We start from the raw sequence: 10000 nt of genomic DNA, 5'->3' as shown, positions 1-10000 counted from the left end.
CCTTCAGAGTGCAGGCACTGTACTTCCCATCTCCAGGACTCATGTCCGGCCTGCCGGTTTCCCTGAACCCCTTCATAAATGTTACTTGGTCACACTCCAACAGCACGTCAAGTATTAAAAACCGTTTGTCTCCATTCACTCCTATCAAACACACTCACGCATGCCCGCTGGAAGTCCAAGCCCCTCGCACACAAAATCTCCTTTACCCCCTCCCTCCAACCTTTCCTAGGCCGACCCCTACCCCGCCTTCCCTCCACTACAGACTGTTTCCTATTCCACTACATTCTGTTTCGCTCCATTCTCTCTACATGTCCGAACCACCTCAACAACCCTTCCACAGCCCTCTGGACAACAGTTTTGGCAATTCCGCACCTCCTCCTAACTTCCAAACAACGAATTCTCTGCATTATATTCACACCACACATTGCCCTCAGACATGACATCTCCACTGCCTCCAGCCTTCTCCTCGCTGCAACATGCATCACCCATGCTTCACACCCATATAAGAGCGTTGGTAAAACTATACTCTCATACATTCCCCTCTTTGCCTCCAAGGACAAAGTTCTTTGCCTCCACAGACTCCTAAGTGCACCGCTCACCCTTTTCCCCTCATCAATTCTATGATTCACCTCATCTTTCATAGACCTATCCGCTGACACGTCCACACACACACACACACACACACACACACACACACACACACACACGAGATTGTAAATTTTCAGAGAATAGGGGGGTACTCGAAGGGGAGAAACCGACCAATCAAGCTGATTCTCAGGACGGAAACAGTGCAGAACAGGATCCTCCAAGAGAAACCACGATTGAAATACTCGGAAGAGTACAAGAGGGTGTTCCTAGATAGAGACAGAACAAAATCAGAACGACAGCAGCTGAGGGAGAGGACAAAAAAGAGAAAGGAGCTAGGAAAAGAGACAAGGAGGGAACCAGCAGAGGTCAGTCAGAGCAGGACAGAACAGCAAGGGCAAGCACACACACAACTACTCTCAGAACAACACAACCTATCACTCCATCCCAACACACACTACAATCCATACCCACAGCCTAGAGTGGCCAGAAGAGCTCATGCATGCAGGGCAAAGCTCCTGATCATGGGTGACTTTAACCACAAGGAGATCGATTGGGAGAAACTTGGACCCACATGGGGGGCCAAGATACAGGGAGGGCTAAGATGATTGAGGTGGTACTGGAGAACTTCATGTACCAACACGTAAGGGACACTACAAGAGAGAGAGGAGAGGATGAACCAGCAAGGCTGGACTTAGTATTCACCTTCAGTAGTGCAGATATCGAGGACATCACATATGAAAGACCCCTTGGGGCCAGTGACCATGTGGTTTTAAGCTTCGAATACACAGTAGAGCTACAAGTGGAGGGAGAAGCAGGAAGGCCAGGACGAATGAAGCCAAACTACAAGAAAGGGGACTACACAGGAATGAGGAACTACCTGAACGGGGTTCAGTGGGACAGAGAACTGGCAGGGAAGCCAGTTAATGAGATGATGGAATATGTAGCAACAAAATGCAAGGAGGCTGAGGAGAGGTTTGTACCCAAGGGTATAATGCCAGGATGAGCCCATGGTTTACCCAAAGGTGCAGGGAGGCAAAAACCAAGTGTGCTAGGGAATGGAAGAAATATAGAAGGCAAAGGACCCAGGAGAATAAGGAGAACAGTCGTAGAGCCAGAAACGAATATGCACAGATAAGAAGGGAGGCCCAAAGACAATATGAAAATACATAGCAGCGAAAGCCAAATCTGACCCGAAACTGTTGTATATATAATCAGGCTAAGGAAGGAAGGAGGAGAGACAACAGGAAATGACCGTGAAGTATATAACAAGAGATTCAAAGAAGTGTTCACAGAGGAGACAGAAGGGACTCCAGAAAGACGGAGAGGTGGGGCACACCACCAAGTGCTGGACACAGTGCACACAACCGAGGAAGAAGTGAAGAGGCTTCTGAGTGAGCGTGTGGGGCCAGATAACATCTCCCCATGGGTATTGAGAGAGGGAGCAGAGGCACTATACCCCTAACAACAATATTCAATACATCTATCGAAACAGGGAGATTAGGCCAGCAAATTTCCCAATCTTTAAAAAAGGAGACAGACATGAAGCATTAAACTACAGACCAGTGTCACATGTCGATTATCAGACACTAGAAAGCTCATCAACAGCAACCAGCATGGATTCAGGGACGGGAAATCCTGTGTCATACTGAGTTCTATGACATGGTGACAGCAGTAAGACAGAGAGAGAGGGGTGGGTGGATGTGTGTTTGTTCCACACAAGAGATTGGTGTGTGGGAAGGCACTACAATGGATCAGGGAATACTTGTCAGGAAGACAGCAGCGAGTCATGGTACGTGGCGAGGTGTCAGAGTGGGCACCTGTGACCAGTGCCCGTGTCCTAGGACCAGTACTGTTTCTGTGTGAACGACATGACGGAAGGAATAGACTCTGAGGTGTCCCTGTTTGCAGATGTGAAGTTGATGAGAAGAATACACTCGATCGAAGACCAGGCAGAACTACAAAGGGATCTGGACAGGCTGCAGACCTGGTCCAGCAATTGGCTCCTGGAGTTCAATCCCACCAAGTGTCATGAAGATTGGGGAAGGGCAAAGAAGGCCGCAGACGGAGTACAGTCTAGGGGTCAGAGACTACAAACCTCACTCAAGGAAAAAGATCTTGGGGTGAGTATAACACCAGGCACATCTCCTGAAGCGCACATCAACCAAATAACTGCTGCAGCATATGGGCGCCTAGCAAACCTCAGAACAGCATTCCGACATCTTAATAAGGAATCGTTCAGGACCCTGTACACCGTATACGTTAGGCCCATATTGGAGTATGCGGCACCAGTTTGGAACCCACACCTAGCCAAGCACGTAAAGAAACTAGAGAAAGTGCAAAGGTTTGCAACAAGACTAGTCCCAGAGCTAAGAGGTATGTCCTACGAGGAGAGGTTAAGGGAAATCAACCTGACGACACTGGAGGACAGGAGAGATAGGGGGGACATGATAACGACATACAAAATACTGAGAGGAATTGACAAGGTGGACAAAGACAGGATGTTCCAGAGATTGGACACAGTAACAAGGGGGACACAGTTGGAAGCTGAAGACACAGATGAATCACAGGGATGTTAGGAAGTATTTCTTCAGCCACAGAGTAGTCAGTAAGTGGAATAGTTTGGGAAGCGATGTAGTGGAGGCAGGATCCATACATAGTTTTAAGCATAGGTATGATAAAGCTCACGGTTCAGGAGAGTGACCTAGTAGCGATCAGTGAAGAGGCGGGGCCAGGAGCTCGGACTCGACCCCCGCAACCTCAACTAGGTGAGTACAACTAGGTGAGTACACACACACACACACACACACACACACACCACATATATATATAAATATATATATATATATATATATATATATATATATATATATATATATATATATATATATATATATATATATATATATATATATATATATATGCGTGTGTGTGTGTGTGTGTGTGTGTGTGTGTGTGTGTGTGTGTGTGTGTGTGTGTGTGTGTGTGTGTGTTTGTGTGCGTGTGTGTGGGTGTGTGTGTGCGGGTGTGTGTGTGTGTGTGTGCGTGTGTGTGTGTGTGTGTGTGTGTGTGTGTGTGTGTGTGTGTGTGTGTGTGTGTGTGTGTGTGTGTGTGTGTGTGCGATTTGCTTAAAATTCTGGAGATCGTTTCTCGAGGCTGTCAGAATGTTTTCTTCCTCTGCCACCCCAAAGCTGGATATTTCTTAGCATTTATTTAAAAAAAAGTAATTTAAAAAATACAGTAGGCATGATAACACGAAAAAGATAGCAAAAGCCATGCATTAATGGAAGGAGGTGTGTTAGGAATGCTGCAAGCATTTGTTCTCTTGATCACAACAACACCGAGTCTCTGGAAAAGAAAGCTGGTCGATTTTAGTTCCTTGGTTTCTTTGATGAGTTTGTCACCTAAATCGTTCACAAAGCTAAATGTTCACATGCCTCAGGCTCCTACAGTCTCCTAGGCAACTGGAACGAAGTTATAAAGAACCTCAACCCATAAATCCCACAGACTGCTTGTTATACATTTGGTAAAGCTCCCTTACATTTGAGAAAAATAGGTAAATATTGGATCAAACTTCTTAAGAACTAGAGTTGTGGGTCCTTACGTCAGAAGCCAAGGATCAATAAGACGTCCTTGTCTAGCAAGGAGGAGAGACGGAGGTGTCCTGAGATGCACTTCAAGCTCCCTTAGAGATGTTCTCCTACACACCCAGGCCCAGCAAGGGTGTTGGTTGGGCTGGAAGGGGGAGGAAGTGAATGGATTAGAATGGTGGATTTGGGATGAATTTGAAGGGTGGGATTTTGGATGGATTTCAAGGGTAGGATTTTTGCATGGATTTAAGTGGTGGGATTTTGCAGGGATATAAAAAGTGGGATTTTCATGGATTTGACCTGTAGGACTTTGGATGGAAGTGAATGGTCTGATTTTTGGATACATTTAAAGAATAGGACTTCGGATGGATTTAGAGGATGGTATTATAGACGGATCTGAATGGTAGGATTTTTTACTGATTTGAAGTGTGGGAATTTCGACTGATTTGACGCATGGGATTTTTGATGGATGTGGAAAGTGAGATTTTTGGATGGGGTTAAATGGTGGGATTCTTAAATAATATTAAATAGAGTTGCTGAATGAGTTTGGATGATGGGATTTTAATGTAAGCATTATCTCTCATTATCTCTCAGTCTCAGTCTCTCATTATCTCTCAGTCTCAGTCTCTCATTATCTCTCAGTCTCAGTCTCTCATTATCTCTCAGTCCAGCATATTGAGTCATAAAAACTATTCCTATCCACTCGCTCCTATCTAATACACTTACAGACATTTGCTGATAGTCCAAGCCCCTCGCACAAAAAACCTCCTTTACCCTCTCTTTTCAACCTTTCCTAGAGCGACCCCGCCTTCCTTCCACTACAGATTTATACGCCCTCCAAGTCATTCTAATTTGTTTCATCCTCTATAAATGTCCGAACCACCTCAATAACCCCTCCTCAGCCTTCTGGAGAATACTTCTAGAAACCCCTCACCTCCTCTGTTCTCCAAGTTATGAATTCTCTGCATAACATTCACATCACGCAGTGCCCTCAGACACATCTCCACTGCCTACAGTCTTCTCCTTGTTGCAACATTCACCACCCATGCTTCACACCCATATAAGTCAATTGGTACCACTGTATTCTGATACATTTTCCTCTTTGCTTCCATGGATGACGTTCTTTGTCGCCACAGATTCCGTTCACTTTTTTCCACCTCATCAATTCTATGATTCACCTCGTCTTTCACAGACCCATCTGCTGACAAGTCTACTCCCAAATATCTAAATACATACACTTCTTCCATACTCCGTCCCTCCCTCCTATCTGATATCCAGTTTTTCATTAGCTAAATAATTTGTTTTCCTCATCACCTTGCACTTTCCTATGTTCACTTTTAATTTCTTTCTTTTACATACCCTACCAAACTTATCCACCAACCTCTGCAACTTCTCTTCAGAATCTCCCATGTGATGTAGTTCAACTATGCTTGGTAGGTCGCTAAGGGAGACCTAATTTAACCAATTATATGGTCACACCTTGCCTTGGCAAATAGCTGTCAGACACGCCTTTCGACTTAAGTCTGAGGTCTTTTGTTCTTGACTGCGTCAGACCTCGGCGTAAGGTCGTAACACGTGGTCTACGCCTTATGGGGAACTGGGTGCTTAGAGGACCATATAAGCAAGATAACAGCTGAGCAAGTTGGTTGTTGGTGACAGGTCCGGTGAGCGAGAGCTCTGGACAGCCACGTGTGTAGTGAACCACGCATTGTGAATCTCCGGTCAGCTGGTCGGTGAATTAAGAATGAGTACTAGTCCGTGTTACTGATAACATCTACCCTTCCTCCTGGTAATGAGTCTCATAGGTCAATTGTTATATTATGTAAATTTCCATCAGGATATGTTGTATTCTAGCCCTTTTATGTTATTAAGTAAACTATAGCCATAGTTCCCATTTATATTTGTACCTTCATATGTTATTCCCTATTCTGTTAAGCACTGGTATAACACAGGAGACGTGCTCACATGCTGGGATACCTCAGGCAGAGTGGGTAAAGGTCTCACACCCAAAAGCACAGTGTCATCAGCAAAGAGCAACTGTGACAACTCCTATTTTGTGTTAGATTCTTTATCTCTTAATCTCACACCTCTTGCATTTACACCTGAGCATTTACTTCTCTTACAGTTCCATCTATAAATATATTGAACAATCATTGTGACATCACGCATCCCTGTCTAAGGCCTACTTTTACTGTTAAATGTCCCACTTTCCTACATACTCTAATCTGAGCCTCACTATCCTCGTAAAAACTCTTAATCTTTTTCAGTAACCTACCACCTAGGCCATAAGTTTGCAACATCTGCCACATTGCTTCCCTATCCACTCGATCATATGTCTTTTCCAAATCCATAAATGGATCGAGAACCTCTTTACCCTTGTCTTAATATTGTTCACCTATATGCTTCACTATAAACACTTGGTCTAGACACCCACTAACCTTCGTAAAGCCTCCCTGTTCATCTGCGATCCTGCTCTCCGCCTTACTCCTAATTATTTCAATAAAAACTCTACCATACACTTTACTAGGTATGCTCAACAGGCTTATACCCTTTTAATTTTTACACTCTCCTTTATCCTGTTTGCCTTTATACAAAGGAACTATGCGTACTCTGCCAGTCCCTAGGTATCTTCCTCTCTTCCATACATTTATTAAATATAAGCACTAACCATTCCAAAACTATATCCCCACCTGCTTTTAACATTTCTGTCTTTATCTCATCAATCCCAGCTGCTTGACTCCTTTCATTCTAATGGCACTTTCTCACTCGTACAAGATGTTATATATATATATATATATATAATATTATATATATATATATATATATATTATATATATAATATATATTATATATATATATATATATATAATTTATATATATACATATATATATATATATATATATATATATATGTGTGTGTGTGTGTGTGTGTGTGTGTGTGTGTGTGTGTATGTGTGTGTGTGTGTGTGTGTGTGTGTGTGTGTGTGTGTGTGTGTGTGTGTGTGTATGTGTGTGTGTCTGTGTGTGTGTCTGTGTGTGTGTGTGTCTGTGTGTATGTGTCTGTGTGTGTGTGCGTGTGTGTGCGTGTGTGTGTGTGTGTACATTCATACATACAAATTTACGGATTAAATATAGGCAGGAAAACAGAACCCGTCTTAAAGTAGGGCTTTGGATTGTATGATTTCTTCTTCTCCTCATTATTATTATTATTATTATTATTATTATTATTATTATTATTATTATTATTATTATTATTATCATCATCATCATCCTCATTATTATTATTTATATTATTGTTAAAAAAAATATACTATTATTATTACAGTAAGCATTAATTCAACAACTGTATCCATAATACAGAGTCATAATCATACCGTGACAATACATCATCCGTGACAACACATCATCCGTGACAATACATCATCCGTGACAACACATCATCCGTGACAATACATCATCCGTGACAACACATCATCCGTGACAACACATCATCCGTGACAATACATCATCCGTGACAACACATCATCCGTGACAATACATCATCCGTGACAACACATCATCCGTGACAATACATCATCCGTGACAACACATCATCCGTGACAATACATCATCCGTGACAACACATCATCCGTGACAATACATCATCCGTGACAACACATCATCCGTGACAATACATCATCCGTGACAATACATCATCCGTGACAATACATCATCCGTGACAATACATCATCCGTGACAATACATCATCCGTGACAATACATCATCCGTGACAATACATCATCCGTGACAATACATCATCCGTGACAACACATCATCCGTGACAATACATCATCCGTGACAACACATCATCCGTGACAATACATCATCCGTGACAATACATCATCCGTGACAATACATCATCCGTGACAATACATCATCCGTGACAATACATCATCCGTGACAATACATCATCCGTGACAATACATCATCCGTGACAATACATCATCCGTGACAATACATCGTCCGTGACAATACATCATCCGTGACAATACATCGTCCGTGACAATACATCATCCGTGACAATACATCGTCCGTGACAATACATCATCCGTGACAATACATCGTCCGTGACAATACATCATCCGTGACAATACATCATACAGTAACAATACATCATCCGTGACAATACATCATACAGTAACAATACATCATCCGTGACAATACATCATACAGTAACAATACATCATCCGTGACAATACATCATCCGTGACAATACATCATCCGTGACAATACATCATCCGTGACAATACATCATACAGTAACAATACATCATCCGTGACAATACATCATCCGTGACAATACATCATACAGTAACAATACATCATCCGTGACAATACATCGTCCGTGACAATACATCATCCGTGACAATACATCGTCCGTGACAATACATCATACAGTGACAATACATCATCCTTGTCTTTACTTCATCTCATATGTCCTGACAACACAGCATCCTTCTCTCTTCCTCATATCTCATCTCATGAAGGGCACAGCATCCTTCTCTCTACCTCATATCTCATCTCATGAAAAGGACAGCATCATTCTCTCTACCTCATCTCTCATCTCCTGATAACATAGAATCCTTCTATTACCTCATCTCTCATCTCGCGAGAACACAGCATCCCTCCCTGTACCTCATCATCTCTCACCGCTTCCTGGCACTCTTTGCTCTCACCGCCGCTCTCTGTTCCCTGGACCCAGAAACGCAAACTTTTCTAAAATTCAATTCCGCGAGCAGGGGAAAAGAAGTTCCCCTTACGATATTCCGGAACGCTTGCGAACGTTGTGTGTGTGTGTGTGTGTGTGTGTGTGTGTGTGTGTGTGTGTGTGTGTGTGTGTGTGTCTCCACAAGAGGTGCTTTTTTCATACATTTTTTTATTATTAGACTTTATGAAGTCATGAGCTCAGTTAGTGTCAGAGGAAAGTGGAGTTTTTGTCAAACTAAATGCAGTGAAACGGCCGCTGGTGACAGAACCTTCCTGGAAGACAATAACAATAGCCGGCAAGTAGAAATGAATAGCAAGGATAGTCTTTACCATAATAAAACCCAGTCGTGGGGGCGAAACGTTGAATTAAGAGGATTCTATTTTACAAGTGTCTTCATTTCCAGATATTTCCTTCTTATGACGATGACAAATGTGAAGTGAATATGAGGTGGCCTTGTCTGCAGAAATGGTAGTATATATATATATATATATATATATATATATATATATATATATATATATATATATATATATATATATATATATATATATATATATATATATATATATATATATATATATATATATATATATAGTATTGTAACCACGAGAGAGTGGTATTTGATCAATAACAACATTGCAACTAGCCAGGGGATCGAACCCATGGTGAGCGGAAATTCACGACGTTCTAACTCACTGAACCATACAATCCTACTGTATGTATTGTATGGTCCATTGGGTTAGAACGTCGTGATTTTTCTCATAACATGAGGCTGGCTAAAACAACAAGGATTCGATCCCCCGGCTAGTCGCAGTGTTGTTATTGATAAATATATATCGAAAAAATGTATGGTAGCTCATATGTCACGGTATGGACCCCCGTCAGGGTATTGCAATATGATGGAGAGAACAGACTTACTAGTAAGAGAAGAGTTTTTTATTGTCTCACCCCTTCGCTCAGATAAAAGATTTAAAACGCTTGTTGTGCATCCTGTGTCTTTATGTTTGTATTTCCCGGCAGTGCGACACTGCATCCAGTGTGTTGGAGAATCCTGGTTTTCGCCCTAGTATTGGTAATCT

The 10000-nt window shown here is 42.3% G+C and overlaps 1 protein-coding gene across 2 annotated transcripts in view; it reads right to left on the bottom strand.

Annotated features, from left to right (window-relative positions):
- The window catches only part of LOC138853769 (carboxypeptidase N subunit 2-like), a 174265-nt gene that overhangs the window by 125624 nt on the left and 38641 nt on the right, over window positions 1–10000 (bottom strand). Inside the window, exon 2 of one of the 2 annotated variants that reach the window (XM_070092364.1) lies at window positions 4190–4320. The exons of the other annotated variant lie outside the window; for it this stretch is intronic. The gene's annotated coding sequence lies outside the window, so the exon portion shown is untranslated. The remainder of the gene's footprint in view (window positions 1–4189; window positions 4321–10000) is intronic. 2 annotated transcript variants of the gene reach the window in all.

The sequence above is a fragment of the Cherax quadricarinatus genome, chromosome 39 (assembly GCF_038502225.1).
Source record: "Cherax quadricarinatus isolate ZL_2023a chromosome 39, ASM3850222v1, whole genome shotgun sequence".
Lineage (NCBI taxonomy): Eukaryota > Metazoa > Arthropoda > Malacostraca > Decapoda > Parastacidae > Cherax > Cherax quadricarinatus.
Note: the sequence above shows the minus strand (reverse complement) of the source record. Positions and strands in the feature narration are given on the sequence as shown.